Below are 17,239 nucleotides of genomic sequence, written 5' to 3'. Positions count from 1 at the left end.
CGGAAAAGAAGTGAAGAATGTGTTATGGAAGACTCAAGGATAAAAATGGGCTTAAAAAGGAAGAAATTGTTCTTAAAGAAGAAGTGGGCTCAAGATTACCTAATCCCAAATCCAATTCCTAAGCCCAAATCCAATTCCTAAACCCAAATCCATATCCTAAACCCAAAATTCAATACCCAAACCCGTTTTCCTTCTTAACCGTAAGATTGGATCCATTCCATCATCCAACGGTCGCTGCGTCATCATGCATCAGATTTCGATGCACCTTACCAACACTACAGCACCTAACTCCATCTTGAGCCGTTAGTTTCGTTGTATTTTTGCATCCAACGGTCGCTCCTCGCTCCCTTCCATCTCGCCATTAGATCGATCTATCATTTCCGCATCATACGGCTCAGCTTCGCGAAACATCGAGATTTGATGAGCCCGCTCAACACCCAAACAACCAAATACCTATACCCGCAAAACAAACACGCCCTTCATCCCAAACCTATCGACTCCATCTTCTCCAGTCCTCTACAGCAACCATCACCACCACCATGTCCGCTCAACCACCTCCATCACTGTACCCCATCAATCAGCCTCCCCCTCCATCACTAAAGGACACCACCATGATACTCTCTAGCTCCTTCTCTCTCAACCCTTTTTTCTTTTCAAAAACAGTAAACCTAGAAACTAGGTTTGAGAGAAACAGAGTTAGTGAAATCAAACCACCAATTACGGAAGAGGAGAAGCGATAGAAGAATGGGTCGAGACCATTGATTGATTTCAGAGATTAGGTAAAGGTCAATTTTAGATTTTTTTTGTAAACCCTAATTTTACTGATTTGGGGATTTTGGATTTTTTTATGTTGTAACTATAAAAGGGTGTTAGGGGTTGAAAAATTGGACATCTCTGGGCTAGCCAGTGAACAAATGTTTTAGTTTTCATTTTATTTCATATAGCAGTTACATTTTCAGTTCATGTGGAATGTGTGTTATACATAAAAATTGACTGTGAAGTGTGCTGTTATCATGTGGAGCATGTGTGTATGTGTTAATATCATGATTATAAGCATGTTCATGTTCTAATTCTTTTGCTAGGGCTTAGAGGAAGCTCCTGATCATATGCTAGGATAGTAAATGTATATGTATTGTCTTGAAATGCTTTAACTGCCTTAGGATTAATGAAATGCCATTTGAGTTACTTCACTTGTGATCAGCTGTGCTGTTAGAAGACAGCTGATGCTAGGAGTGCAGCTAGGTCAGTTGTAAGAATTTAGTCCATTAGAGAGATTGCCTTAAGTACAGTTAGCTAGTTGAGCTAAATACTTGTGATCAGTTGTGCTGTTGAAAGACAGCTGATGCTAGGGGTCATTTAGCTAGGTTAGTTACTCTATTCTTCATTGTAATCTTTCATGAAAAAAACAAGACATACATTGCATCACAATTTCCTTAGCCTAGGGTCAGGTAGTGGAATCAAAAGCCTTAGTACCCTCCCTTGAACTCAGAAAACCTTAGAAACTCCCCAAAGAGAACTTTAGCAAATCCTCCAAGTCCCTGTGGACAAACCCCTATTTACTCTTTCTTGCTTCAACTTCCCTGTATACTTGCAGGCTAGTTTGTAGGTTACTTTTCCCTTCACACCAAGTTTTTGGCGCCGCTGCCGGGGACTCGGTAGCGGTTTGCTTGTTTTCTGATTGTTTCCTGATTTCTGTCTTGATTTTGCTTCACTACCTTGCACTGCTGAAAGTGCTGCTGCTGCTGGTGTGCAAGTGTTGCTGTGGTGTTGCTGCTAGCTAACTGCTGTGGTGTTGTTGTGGTGTTGTTGCTACTGAAAGTGCTGTTGCTGCTCTGCTGCTGCTGAAGCTGCTGCTGTGCTGCTGCTGAAGCTGCTGCTGCAACTGCAAGTGTTGCTCTGCTGCTGCAAGTGTTGCTGAAGCTGCCTAGCTGCTGCTGCTGCTGTTGCTTCTGATCCAACTTGCTGCCAACTGAAGCTGCCAACTGCTGCCAGGCCTGCTGCCAACCTCTTCTGCTGGGCTTGTGCAACAATCTCTGAACTGGGCTCGAACCAACTGAGCTGGGCTCAGTAACCTCAACTTCTGCTGGGCTTGCAACTTCTGCTCTTGGGCTTGCAACTTCAGCTGGGCTCCGTTGCTGCTGCTGCTGGGCTCTGCTACACCTGCTGCTGCTGGGCTTGGACGTGAGCTGCTAGGACGATCCTAAAGCCCAACTGGGCCTTGCAACTAAAAGGGGACTAAAAGCCTATTTTTGGGCTTCCCTCCAAAAATCAGGTAAGCCTAACCCATGAGCTAACCCAACTGGGCCTCATTAAATTTATCTGGGCTTGTATTTAAGTGTTTATATTTGGGCCTGTAATAATTTTATTTTTCTTTTTCTTTATTTTTCTATTTGGGCTTGTAATAATTTTTCTTTTTCTTTTTCTTTTTCTTTTGTGGGCTTGTCATTATTTGTTTGTTATTTTTCTTTTCTTTTGTGGGTTTGCACTTTATTTTGGACTATAGGTTTATATCCCAACCATTGGGCTCCTAACCTTACAAAGAAGGGAAAAATTTTGTCGGTCCGTGAGTTAAGATTTTTCTTACCAAAATTCTCCAAAGAACCCAAGAACCAAAAGCCTTTTTAGTTGTTTGGGCTTTTTGTCCCAATTAATCCAAAATTTCTCTAAACCCATTGTGAAACCAAAACCCAACCAAAACCAAATTTTAGGTCGTGTTTTTCATTGACTGTGGGCTTGTTAGATGTTAGTTCGTCGATCAATGATCTTGTTAGGATATGGTTGTGACCTTTAGAGACCAATCAAACCGACTAATTAGAGTCAATCCAATAGACCCAATTGACATACCCACATCCTCTGAGGAAAACACACCGGACCAACCCGAGATAATGGAAGAACCCCGTAGCCTCAAGGATTACATGTACCCCACAAGGACAAGCCAACCCTCTTGCATTGTTTTACCAGAAGCTACTGGTCATTATGAGCTAAAATCGAGCACAATACAAATGCTTCCCGTGTTTAGAGGAATTGAAAATGAAAACCCTTACCATCACGTGAGAGAATTTGAGGAGATTTGTGGAACTATACGTTTCACTCAGATGTCTGACGAAACCCTAAAATTGAGACTATTCCCTTTTTCTTTGAAGGAAAAGGCCAAGTCATGGCTGTATGCCTTACATCCACAGTCAATTAGGACATGGGACAACCTCACAAAAGAGCTTTTCAAAAAGTTCTTCCCTAATCACAAGACTGCGACAATTCGTCAAAATCTGAACAGCTTTGTACAATTAGAAGGTGAAACCTTAGCTAGATATCTTGAGAGATTCAATGAATTGTTGCTTAAGTGTCCCCATCATGGTTTTGAGAAATGGAGACTTGTGCAAATTTTGTATGAAGGTTTAGATGTCTCCACCCGAACAATTGTAGAGTCTATGTGCAATGGACTCTTCACAGATAAAAGTGCTGATGACTCTTGGGCTTTCCTAATTGAAGTTGCTGAAAAAACTCAACAATGGGAGTCCATTCGTGAACCTAGAAAGACTACACCTGTAGATAAGGTCCATAGAATTGAGTCTAAATTTGAGGAAAATGCAAAAATGGCAGCACTAGCAAGAAGAATAGAAGCATTAGAACTTCAGAAAAACGTAAAACCTTCTACCACTGCTTTCTGTGAACATGTCAAAATGGCTATCTGTGATATATGTAACGGTTCTGACCATCAGGTCAGTGATTGTCCGGAAATGCATGCATTCCAAGAATCTAGGCTAGAACAGGCACATGCTATGTTTCAAAAACAAGAGCATAACCCTTATTCTCAGACCTACAACCCAGGATGGAGGAACCACCCCAATTTTTCATGGTCTAAAGGACCCATTCAAGGAGGACCATCTCAACCCACTCAAAGCTATCCAAACAATCAAGGCTATCAATACCCTAAAAATCCTCAACAGCAGTCGTACCCTCAATACACTGCTGACAAGAAATTGTCTAGCATTGAAGAGAGTATCAATCAATTGACCCAACATCTGATGAAGAATGAGAAAGCAACTGATCAACGAGTCTCCGCTCTAGAACTCCAGATGGGTCAAATTTGCGATGCACTGAATACAAGAGAAAAGGGTAAACTTCCTAGCCAGCCCCAACAAAATCCAAAGAGGATATTTCAAGCAGGAACATCATCTTGCAATGAAACCTCACCCGATCAAGCCCATTCCATCACCACTCTCCGAAGTGGTAAGATTGTTGAGAACAATGTAGGCATACCATAATCAAATGAGTCTGAGCCAAGCATATCATTGCCTACACCACCAAAGAACACCTCCAACTTACAAAAGGAACCTGAGTACATTAGCAAAGCCGACAATCCCAATGTTGTGAATACCCCTCTAACTCCTAATGTTGATGTTGCTCCATATCCTCAGAGGTTAGTTCGCCAACAGATAAGCACCCACTACAATGAGATGTTAGAACTGTTCAAAAGAGTCAACATCAACATTCCTTTTCTTGAGGCAATTAAGCAAATCCCTGCATATGCCAAATTCCTCAAAGACTTGTGCACTCAAAAGCGCAAGATTAATGTGCACAAACGTGCTTTCTTAGCTGAACAGGTGAGTTCCATCATTCTGAACAAAACTCCACCTAAGTTTAGGGACCCAGGTTGTCCAACAATTTCTTGCACTATAGGAAACCACATGGTCAATAAAGCTTTATTAGATCTAGGTGCAAGTGTGAACCTCCTGCCATATTCTGTTTATGCGCAGTTAGGTCTTGGAGAATTGAAGCCAACACCCATAACTCTCCAATTGGCGGACCGATCCGTCAAAGTCCCTCGAGGTGTAATTGAGGATGTTTTAATTAAGGTTGATAAGTTCTACTTTCTTGTAGACTTTATTGTCTTAGACACTCAACCTGTACAAAACCCGGATAGTCACATTCCTGTCATTTTAGGACGTCCTTTCTTGGCGACGTCTAATGCGATCATCAATTGTCGTAATGGAGTGTTGAAGCTGTCTTTTGGAAACATGACTGTAGAGCTGAATGTGTTTAATGTTAGTCAACATCATGTGAATCTTGATGATGAGGATGTACATGAGGTCAATATGATTGAGAGTTTGATACAAGATTCATTGACTGGTATTATGTCAAAAGATCCCTTGCAAGCATGTTTGGAAGATGTTAACTTGGAGTTGTATGATGATGAATACATTGGTGAAGTCCAATCTTTGCTCGAATCTGTACCTCAAATGGACATCACTAAATGGCAGACTACAGTGGAACAACTCCCACTTTCTGAGAAGTCTGTTATATCTTCGGATGAGTCTCCTAAGGCCAAACAGGAATTGAAACCATTACCTGATACTTTGAAGTATGCATTTCTAGGTCCTTCTGATACTTTACCTGTTATCATTTCTTCACGATTAAACATAGAACAGGAAAACAAGCTTTTAGGAGTACTTGAGGAGCAGAAAGAAGCCTTAGGATGGACCATCTCAGATCTCAAAGGGATAAGTCCCACCATTTGCATGCATCACATTAATCTTGAAGAGAATTCCAAACCATCTAGGGAAATGCAAAGAAGACTTAATCCTAACATGAGAGACGTTGTTAAGAGTGAGATCTTGAAGCTACTTGATGCGGGTATCATATATCCGATTTCAGATAGTAAATGGGTTAGTCCCATTCAAGTTGTGCCTAAGAAGTCAGGCATTACTGTAGTTCGGAACGACAAGAATGAATTAATTCCTACTCGTACAACCACAGGATGGCGAGTATGCATCGACTACAGGAAGTTGAACACAGTAACAAGGAAGGATCACTTCCCGCTCCCTTTTATTGACCAAATGCTAGAACGTGTGTCTGGACACAGTCACTACTGCTTTCTAGATGGCTTTTCCGGTTATAACCAAATTCACATTGCTCCGGAAGATCAGGAAAAAACTACATTCACGTGTCCATTTGGGACATTTGCTTTTAGACGTATGCCCTTCGGGCTGTGTAATGCGCCTGCTACTTTCCAGCGTTGCATGATGAGCATTTTTTCAGACATGATAGATAGTTTTCTCGAGATCTTTATGGATGATTTCTCTGTGTTTGGTTCCTCTTTTGATGAATGTTTGGACCATCTGGTCCTTGTGTTGTCTAGATGTAAGCAAAAGAATCTGATTTTAAACTGGGAAAAATGTCACTTCATGGTAAACTCCGGCATAGTTCTAGGACACATCGTTTCGGAAAAAGGAATTGAAGTAGATAAAGCTAAAGTCGACCTCATTCAACATTTACCACAACCCCACTCTGTGAAGGGTATTCGATCATTTTTAAGTCACGCTGGGTTCTACCGGCGATTCATCAAAAACTTTAGCCAAATATCAAGACCTTTGTGTAATCTACTTGTCAAAGATGTTGTCTTTAACTTCGATACTGCTTGTGTGAAGGCATGGGAAGAACTCAAGACTCTCCTCACCTCAGCTCCTATTGTCCAACCACCCAACTGGGAACTACCGTTCGAACTCATGTGTGATGCCTCTGATTATGCCGTTGGCGCTGTTTTAGGACAGCGTGTTGATAGACTACCATATGTGATATACTATGCTAGTAAAACTCTTAATGATGCTCAACTCAACTATTCGACTACCGAGAAGGAGTTACTTGCCGTGGTATTTGCATTAGACAAGTTTAGATCTTATTTGATAGGATCTAAGATCATCATATACACTGACCATGCGGCTTTGAAGTATCTTCTTTCTAAGAAGGATGCTAAAGCTCGCCTTATTCGATGGATACTCTTATTACAGGAATTCGACATCGAAATCCGTGATAAGAAAGGTTGTGAGAATGTGGTTGCTGATCACTTGTCCCGATTAACTAGTGAGTCTATTGATGAATCTGAGCTGATTAGAGAATCATTCCCTGATGAACAATTGATGTATGTGTCAAACCTTCCTTGGTTTGCCGACATTGTTAACTACCTTGCTACAGGTAGAATGCCCTCACATTGGTCGAGACAAGACCTATCCAAGTTCTTGGCTGAAGTTAAACATTTCCTTTGGGATGACCCATATTTGTTTAAGTACTGCCGAGACCAAATCATTAGGAGATGTGTGCCCGACATGGAACAGAAAGATGTGATATCTTTCTGTCATGACCAAGCATGTGGGGGGCATTTCAGTGCCAAGAAGACCGCTGCAAAGATCCTGCAGTGTGGGTTTTACTGGCCATCGCTGTTTAGAGACTGCCATGAGTATTGTATTGCTTGTGAGCGCTGTCAGAAACTAGGAAGTATCTCGAGGAGAAACATGATGCCGTTGAATCCGATTTTGATCGTTGAGCTATTTGATGTGTGGGGGATTGACTTTATGGGTCCATTTCCTATTTCTGAAGGCAAATTATACATCCTAGTTGTTGTTGATTACGTTTCGAAGTGGGTTGAAGCTGTTGCAACCAAGACAAATGACCACAAGGTGGTACTCTCATTTCTGAAGGAGAACATATTTTCACGTTTTGGTACCCCTAGAGCTATAATCAGTGACGGTGGTTCACATTTCTGTAACAAGTACTTTGAGTCTTTAGTACGCAAGTATGGCATAACCCACAAGGTTGCAACTCCGTACCACACTCAGACAAGCGGACAAGTAGAAGTTTCTAATAGGGAAATTAAGCACATTCTGGAGAAGACGGTCAACCCGTCAAGGAAAGATTGGTCATTGAGATTGAATGATGCTTTGTGGGCCTATAGAACAGCTTATAAGACACCAATTGGCATGTCCCCTTATCGTCTAGTGTATGGAAAGCCATGTCATCTTCCTGTGGAATTAGAACATCGAGCTTACTGGGCTATCAAGAAACTTAAATTTTCTCTCGACAAGGCGGGTGCACAACGGAAACTTCAACTCAATGAGTTAGAAGAATTGAGGAACGAGGCTTATGACAGTGCCAAGCTGTATAAGCAAAAGATGAAGTTGTTTCATGATAAGCGTATTCTGCGCAAGTCATTCACACCGGGTCAGAAAGTTTTGTTATACGACTCTCGGCTGCATCTTTTTCCAGGAAAATTGCGGTCCCGATGGACCGTCCCGTTCCTAGTACGCACGGTATTCCCTCATGGAGCTGTGGAACTTGAAGATGTCTCCAACAAGAACATTTTCAAAGTGAATGGGCAGCGATTGAAACCGTTCCTTGAACCACTTCCGCCTGACATTGAGGCAACCGATCTGGAGGATCCCGTCTATGCGTCCTGATTGGTCCACCCTTGTACATAAACCAGGTTGAACGTTCCATTTTATTTTATGTTTTTTCTTTTCTGTACAGTTCTTTCTTTTGCACTATTTAAACATTGAGGACACTGTTTAATTTAGGTTTAGGGGTGATAATCAGTATATACCCTTATAACATGCTATAATTGAAAACAAAACTCCTCCCTCTTTTTGAAAAAATGAAAAATCAAAATAAAAAATTAAAAAATGAAAAAAATCATAAAAATGGAGCTCATTTACCTTGAAATGTTGACTCTTGTGCAAATATGTAATTATTAGGAGTCTTAGTCTAGATATTTAGGCACCCTGATTCTAGCACAATTCACATAGTGATAAGAAATTTGCACGCGCACGATCTACCAATACATGTATGGCCTCGATCTTCAAGGTGTTTGATAGGAAGTTACGATTGCCAATCACTTTAGAATACTGAACGAAACTTGACTAGCTTGTTCTTTGGTTGGGATAGAAGGTGGAGGTTACATTAAGAAAGACAACCATCGAATTTAACTGGGTGCATCAAAAAGGGCTACCTCTTGCAAAGTGTCATGTAATTTTTGTTTCCTTTTGTATATGTATCAAAAGTGTTTCCTTATGCAAAAAAAAAAAAGGAGAAAAAAATATCAGAAAAATACAAAAAAAAAAAATCAAGTATTTATCAATTCCATCATCTCTTGTTCCAAAAATAAAAAGAGAGTAGTCAATGTAAATAAGAGTCATGTAAAGAGTCATTTTGTTGTTTCTTTGTAATAAGCAAGGAGGGTGTATGCCATTGATGTACAACGCGAGTAATTGTGAAATACCTCCAACTCATTCACAATTCTCGTAAAGTCCGGACAGCTAGCTAGATTTCGACCTCAGTTCTTAGCCTGAGAAACTATCTCTTGGTGATTAGTAGTCATAACTTCAGATCTTTCTTTACACATGTGTAGATACACTTTACACTCTTATCACATGTCTTTTTTTTGTTATCAGTGCTAGGATTGTGCCTTCGATAGCTAGATTGACATCTCCATTTTGCTGTGAGCTTAAACTGTTTTGCACATGTCACGTTTGATGGAATCTGAGCTTATATTTTGTCCTTAGGTTTTGTAGGCACACCTCTGGTAAACCTTCACGAGACTTCAACTCGTCCACTAGGGACACTTAGTGGTTTAAAAGGCTTAGTGCATACGCTAGATGCATTCGAGAGACCAGCGACAGTGGTATAGTTAGGATTTCCTTAGTTTTGTTTTACTTGAGGACAAGTAAAATTCAGGTTTGGGGGTATTTGATGAGTGCCAAATATTGTATATATTTATCCCTTTTTGTTGGCATTTTAACTCATCTTTTGTGCAGTAATTCTACATTTTATCCCATATTCTGTATTTTCATTGTTTTCAAGAATAAATATTTTTCTTACTTAATTTTGCATTTTTAGGTAATAAATAAAGATTGGATGAGTTGCGGAGCAAAAAGAGCAGAAAAGTAGTGAAAAGCCAGGAGGAATTACGCAAGGAAGCCGCGAAGAGTGATGTGCGGAAGACCAAAAAAAGGATAGAAATGGGCTTGAAGAAGAAAGTTTTCTTAAAGAAGAAGTGGGCTCAAGGTTTTCCAAGCCCAAACTCATTTCCCAAACCCATATTCTATACCCAAAAGCCTAAAACCCAAATCCATACCCGCTTGCGTCTTCAGCCGTCAGATCAGTTCTCAGAAGCATCCGACGGTCGCTCCCCTGCTGTGCATCGAAGTTTGATATCTCCGCCTTACACTACAGTACCTAACTCCATCAAGTACCGTTCGTTTTGTTGTATTCCTTTATCCGACGGTCGCTCCTATATGCTCCTATCTCACCGTTAGATCCACTTACCATCTTCGCATCCAGTGGCTTACCTTCGCTGGACATCGAACCTTGATATCCCTCCTAACACCCTAGCAACCGAATCATTTAACCTCAACCAAACATCCCCTCCTTCCTCTCCATCGACCTCATTTTCTCTTCCACCCCCTCACCTCTGCAGAGACACCATGTCCTGCCACCACCAGAACACCACCTCTGCCACTGCCGCTTCATCACCAAACACCATAGCCACCCTACATCAAAGACATCGAAACCCATCCATCCTATTAGCCTATTTCGCTAGTTTCACAAACCCTCTCAAATTTAGGGTTTTGAAATTAGGGAAATAGAGTTATAGGCATGACAGAGATGGAAGAAGAAGCAATAGAAGCATGGGAAGAGCAGGAGGAACAAGAAGAGAGCATGGGTCGTCGACGTGGGTGAAGAATTTTAGGTAAACCCTAACCCTAGTTTTCTCGGTTTTGGGAATTAGGGTTCGTCATTCCTTTTTTGTATAAATTGAGGGCTGGGTATTACTGTTGAGGTGTTCTTGGTTAGCCGAGATACCCCCTAATTGGGTTAATTCCAATGTCAATTTTACTGTTGATGATTCTGATGATTCTGAGTGTGAACTTGCTAATTTGATTGATGATTGTGAGCATGATGTGACATGTGTAGATGATTTAGGAGATTTTGATTTGATTAATAATGATGTGCCTATCGTCCTACATAAGTCACAATCTGATGGCCTTCCACCCAACCTAGATTTGGTTTGTACCCATATTGACAAACCGACTTTTCTGAGAGTCCCCAACCTAGGTTTGGAACTGTGTGCTTCCCAAGTCCTCTTGGACTATTTTGCTTCTAAGTATAATACATCTGAGGAACCACAGTTGGAAATTGCATGTTTGCCCGTCCATAGCACAGTTCACTTTGAGTTAGATCTTGTGCATGATGAACCCCCAAAACTGCGCGATTTTGTTTTCAAAATTGTATCTTCTGTAAAATCCAGGTTTGGGGGTAGCTCATTTGGTTTCACAGCTTCACGTGCTTTTCTTTCATGTGTGAAGTTGTTGAAACCGCTACACTTTGTCTTTTGGGTTGATCCTCAACTCTTTAGACTTTTGGTGTATGGTGAATTTTTTGTATATAATCCAGTAGATAAATTTTAAAACTTTTTGGTTTCTTTTGTATATATTTTTGCTAATCCAATATAATCTAAGTTGAAAATGTTGGATTCTAGCCGGTGAATAATGGAGTTCGGTTCGTGTTTTCGACGAATCGGGTATTCTCTCTCCTTTTACTCTACTCAGCATGTCCCTTTCCATATGTTGCATTTTAATTCTTTTCATATTTTGAAACATTGAGGACAATGTTTAGTTTAGGTTTGGGGGTATAGAGTAGATACCATGATAATATGCTATAATTGAAAACGAACTCCTTCTTCTTTTGAAAAAATCGAAAAAATTCAAAAAAATTAAAAAATGAAAAATCATAAAAAATGGAGCTCATTTACCTTGAAATGTTGACTCTTGTGCAAATATGTATTTTTATTAGGAGTCTTAGTCTAGATATTTAGGCACCCTGATTCTAGCACAATTCACATAGTGATAAGAATTTGCACGCGCACGATCTACCAATACATGTATGGCCTCGATCTTCAAGGTGTTGGATAGGAAGTTACGATTGCCAATCACTTTAGAATACTGAACGAAACTTGACTAGCTTGTTCTTTGGTTGGTTGGGATAGAAGATGGAGGTTACATTAAGAAAGACAACCATCGAATTTAACTGGGTGCATCAAAAAGGGCTACCTCTTGCAAAGTGTCATGTAATCTTTTGTTTCTTTTTGTTATGTATCAAAAGTGTTTCCTTGTAAAAAAAAAAAAAAAGAAAAAAAAATATCAGAAAAATACAAAAAAATCAAGTATTTATCAATTCCATCATCTCTTGTTCCAAAAATAAAAAGAGAATAGTCAATGTAAATAAGAGTCATGTAAATAGTCATCTTTTGTTGTTTCGTTGTAATAAGCAAGGAGGGTGTATGCCATTGATGTACAACGCGAGAAATTGTGAAATACCTCCAACTCATTCACAATTCTCGTAAAGTCCGGACAGCTAGCTAGATTTCGACCTCAGTTCTTAGCCTGAGAAACTATCTCTTGGTGATTAGTAGTCATGACTTCAGATCTTTCTTTACACATGTGTAGATACACTTTACACTCTTATCACATGTCCTTATTTGTTATCAGTGCTAGGATTGTGCCTTCGATAGCTAGATTGACATCTCCATTTGCTGTGAGCTTAACTGTTTTGCACATGTCACGTTTGATGGAATCTGAGCTTATATTTTGTCCTTAGGTTTTGTAGGCACACCTCTGGTAAACCTTCACGAGACTTCAACTCGTCCACTAGGGACACTTAGTGGTTTAAAAGGCTTAGTGCATACGCTAAATGCATTCGAGAGACCAGCGACAGTGGTATAGGTAGGATTTCCTTAGTTTCTGTTTTACTTGAGGACAAGTAAAATTCAGGTTTAGGGGTATTTGATAGGCGCCAAATATTGCATTATTTATCATCGTTTTATTGGCACTTATCCCATTTTGCATACCATAATTCCCCCTTTTGTAATGAATTTTGTATTTTACTCTCCTCAAGGATAATTACTTAATGTTGTTTAATTTTGTATTTTTAGGTACCAAATAAAGACTAGATGAGTTGCGGAGCCAAAAGAGCAAAGACACGGGAGAAAGCCGGTGGAATCTCTAGCGGAAAAGAAGTGAAGAATGTGTTATGGAAGACTCAAGGATAAAAATGGGCTTAAAAAGGAAGAAATTGTTCTTAAAGAAGAAGTGGGCTCAAGATTACCTAATCCCAAATCCAATTCCTAAGCCCAAATCCAATTCCTAAACCCAAATCCATATCCTAAACCCAAAATTCAATACCCAAACCCGTTTTCCTTCTTAACCGTAAGATTGGATCCATTCCATCATCCAACGGTCGCTGCGTCATCATGCATCAGATTTCGATGCACCTTACCAACACTACAGCACCTAACTCCATCTTGAGACGTTAGTTTCGTTGTATTTTTGCATCCAACGGTCGCTCATAATCTGTCTCCATCTCGCCGTTAGATCCGTTTCAGAAGTTATCATCCCACGGATTCCCTTCACAAAACATCAAATTTGATGATCCCGTTTAACACCTAAGCAACCTAACCCTATTACCCGCACCAAACGCACCCTTCTGCCAAAACCCATCGAGCCATCTCCTTCTTCCCCTCTTCTGAAACAGCGACGCTGTCTCCATCACCACCATCTTCTCCCCCAAATCACTCCACCATCTTCTCCCCCCAAATCATTCAACCATCACCACTCGAGCCATCATCACTTAGACCTACTTTTCTAGCCACTTATTACATCACCTCCTAATCGTTTCATCTCACAGGAACCCTAGGTTAGGAGTTGATGAAATAGGTGAGGTTAGAGAATAAATCGAAGGCATGGGTAGTATCAGCAGACGACAAGGAAGCATGGGTGAGAGCTATCAATCGTTTTCAGAGATTAGGTAAGGATTTTTTGTAAAACCCTAATTTCACTGATTTGGGGATTTTAGTTTTTTTTTGGGCTGTAACTATAAAAGGGTGTTAGGGGTTGTAAAATTGGGCATCTCTGGACTAGCCAGTAGAGAATTGAAACAAATTTATTTTGATGCAATTCCAATTTCAGTTCTTCTTATGCAGTTAACAGTGAATGTGTGCATGTTGTTTTCAATTATCTCGAATGTTGAATGTTGCTTGAATTATCATACTCAATGAATGTTATTGCTAGTTACATGTTTAGCATGAGCTAAACTGCATTAGGCTGAGGCTCAGATGAAGCCTAGTGCATTGTCAAATGGTGAATTGCTAGGATAGTTATCCTGATGTCTGTTTTGATTGAGCAATAGGAAGAGATTGATGCTCATAGTGCCTGTGATTGATTGTTCTGTCAAAAGACAGTCAATGCTAGGGGCAAACTAGTGAGCAAATTAGTTTTCCTCCCATTCTAGATGTATGCATAGGATTTTCAACTCAACCTAGGATCACATTGTTTGGCTAGGACACAAGGGTGGATTCAAAGCCTTAGCTTAACCCACATTTTGTTTTCACAGTCACTTGCAACTTAACTGTTTTGTTACTTCTTCTCCTCCCTGCCCTTGGCTCACAGCCTTGGTTTCTTTGGTTTTGTTTCCTGTTTTGTCACTGTTTTGAATCTCTTGTTTTGTCAACTGTTAGATTCTCAAATGTTAGGATTAGTTTACTGTTGTGTGTCAATGCTAGGTTAGAGCCTTAGAGCATTGAGTTGATTGAGCAGTGGGGAGAAACTAGTGCTCACTAGTGACTGTGAGCAAGCTGGTTCTCTTCCCACTCTAGATGAATGCCTAAAGCCATTGCCTTGGCTTTGCTTTTTTTCCTTTTTTTTTACTTCACTGTCTTCTTCACACCCCTGCCCTTGGCTTAGGCCTTGGTTCCATTGTTCTTGTTTAGTTTCATTGTTCTGTCACTGTCACATTTACTTCACTGCTTTGGTTTTTCTCTTTGCTTCATTTCCATTGTCTCATTATTTCACTACCATCTTCATTGCTTTGTAAATATCACAGTTTCACTGCCACTATTTGCTCTTGCTTCTCTTTTGTTTCTCCTGTTCTTGTTACTGCATTCACTGCTTTTACTACTTGCTACTGCCTTGTTCTCCCCTAGTGCTCTGCTGCCTTGTCTCCCCCTGCTGCTGTGCACTTGCCCTTTGCACTGCTGCTGCTCTCCCTTTCCCTGATGAGCATCTGCTGCATTACCCTTCTGCGGCTGCTGTGCACTGCTTCTGCTACTGCTGAAGCCCAGATTCATAACAAAAGCCCACTGTGGACTTAATAAAAGCCCAGGTTCAAGGCCCGACCACAGTTCAGGTTAAGGCCTAAGGCTCAGTTCACTACACTGAGCCCAAGCCCAAATTCCAAATCAAAGGCCCAGTTCACATTACAAGGCCCAGTGCAATTCCAAAGGCTAAAAGCCCAGGTTTATAGCTACAAAGCCTAGTTCACAGTTCATTCCAAAATCATTCAAAGGCCCAAGGCCTAAAGCACTTCATCATTACAAACAAACCCACTAAGCCCAAAGCACAATTAGAAGCCCAATAGCAATTTAGAGCCCAAATAGCTAGAAACTCCAAACACCCCCAGTCTCTGTGGATCGACCCGTACTTGCACGAGCTACAACTGACGACCGTGCACTTGCGGTATTACTGTAGGCCCGTTTCATTTCACTTCAATTTTAGACGCTTTCCCGGGTCCACCAAGTTTTTGGCGCCGCTGCCGGGGACACCAAGTTTTTGGCGCCGCTGCCGGGGAGTTACGATCTTCAAGGTGTATAGCCTCGATCTACACCTTGAAGCACGCGCACGATCTACCAATACATGTATAGCCTCGATCTTCAAGGTGTTTGATAGGAAGTTACGATTGCCAATCACTTTAGAATACTGAACGAAACTTGACTAGCTTGTTCTTTGGTTGGTTGGGATAGAAGGTGAAGGTTACATTAAGAAAGACAACCATCGAATTTAACTGGGTGCATCAAAAAGGGCTACCTCTTGCAAAGTGTCATGTAATCTTTTGTTTCCTTTTGTATATGTATCAAAAGTGTTTCCTTATTCAAAAAAAAAAAAAAAAAAAAAAAAAAAAAAAAAAAAAAAAAAAAAAAAAAAAAAAAAAAAAAAAAAAAAAAAAAAAAAAAAAAAAAAAAAAAAAAAAAAAAAAAAAAAAAAAAAAAAAAAAAAAAAAATCAAGTATTTATCAATTCCATCATCTCTTGTTCCAAAAATAAAAAGAGAATAGTCAATGTAAATAAGAGTCATGTAAAGAGTTATTTTTGTTGTTTCGTTGTAATAAGCAAGGAGGGTGTATGCCATTGATGTACAACGCGAGTAATTGTGAAATACCTCCAACTCATTCACAATTCTCGTAAAGTCCGGACAGCTAGCTAGATTTCGACCTCAGTTCTTAGCCTGAGAAACTATCTCTTGGTGATTAGTAGTCATGACTTCAGATCTTTCTTTACACATGTGTAGATACACTTTACACTCTTATCACATGTCTTTTTTTGTTATCAGTGCTAGAATTGTGCCTTCGATAGCTAGATTGACATCTCCATTTTGATGTGAGCTTTAACTGTTTTGCACATGTCACGTTTGATGGAATCTGAGCTTATATTTTGTCCTTAGGTTTTGTAGGCACACCTCTGGTAAACCTTCACGAGACTTCAACTCGTCCACTAGGGACACTTAGTGGTTTAAAAGGCTTAGTGCATACGCTAAATGCATTCGAGAGACCAGCGACAGTGGTATAGTTAGGATTTTCTTAGTTTTGTTTTACTTGAGGACAAGTAAAATTCAGGTTTGGGGGTATTTGATGAGTGCCAAATATTGTATATATTTATCCCTTTTTGTTGGCAATTTAACTCATCTTTTATGCATTAATTCTACATTTTATCCCATATTCTGTATTTTCATTGTTTTCAAGAATAAATATTTTTATTAATTAATTTTGCGTTTTTAGGTAATAAATAAAGTTCGGATGAGTCGCGGAGCGAAAAGAGCAGAAAAGTAGTGAAAAGCCGGGAGAAATTACGCAAGGAAGCCGCGAAGAATGGTGCGCACAACCTCATTTTCTACACACAAAAGCGCCTCCGTTCTCAGCCATCAGATCAGTTCTCAGAAGCATCCAACGGTCGCTCCCTTGCTGTTCATCAACGTTTGATATCTCCGCCTTACACTACAACACCTAACCCCATCTAGAGCCGTTAACTTCGTTGTATCAAAAAATCTGACGGTCGCTCCTCGCTTGCCTCCGCATCACCGTCCGATCTACCTACCAGCTCCACATCCCACGGCTCATCCTTGCTGTTCATCCAATTTGATGAAGCCGCCTAACACCCTAGCAACCAAACCCTATACCAGCCACCCAAACACACCCTTCTCCCAAACCATCGAGCCCCTTTCTTCTCCACCTTACCCTGCGGCAGACCCTTCTCCCCTGTCGCCTCTCCCTGCAACCGTACCACCACCTTCTTCACCTCCACTGCCACCACCACACCTCCACCATCATCACCCTATCGACCAACAACCTAAACCCATCACTACTA

This window comes from Papaver somniferum, chromosome 8, assembly GCF_003573695.1.
Source record: "Papaver somniferum cultivar HN1 chromosome 8, ASM357369v1, whole genome shotgun sequence".
NCBI classification, from domain to species: Eukaryota; Viridiplantae; Streptophyta; class Magnoliopsida; order Ranunculales; family Papaveraceae; genus Papaver; species Papaver somniferum.
This window is presented reverse-complemented; position numbering follows the sequence as displayed.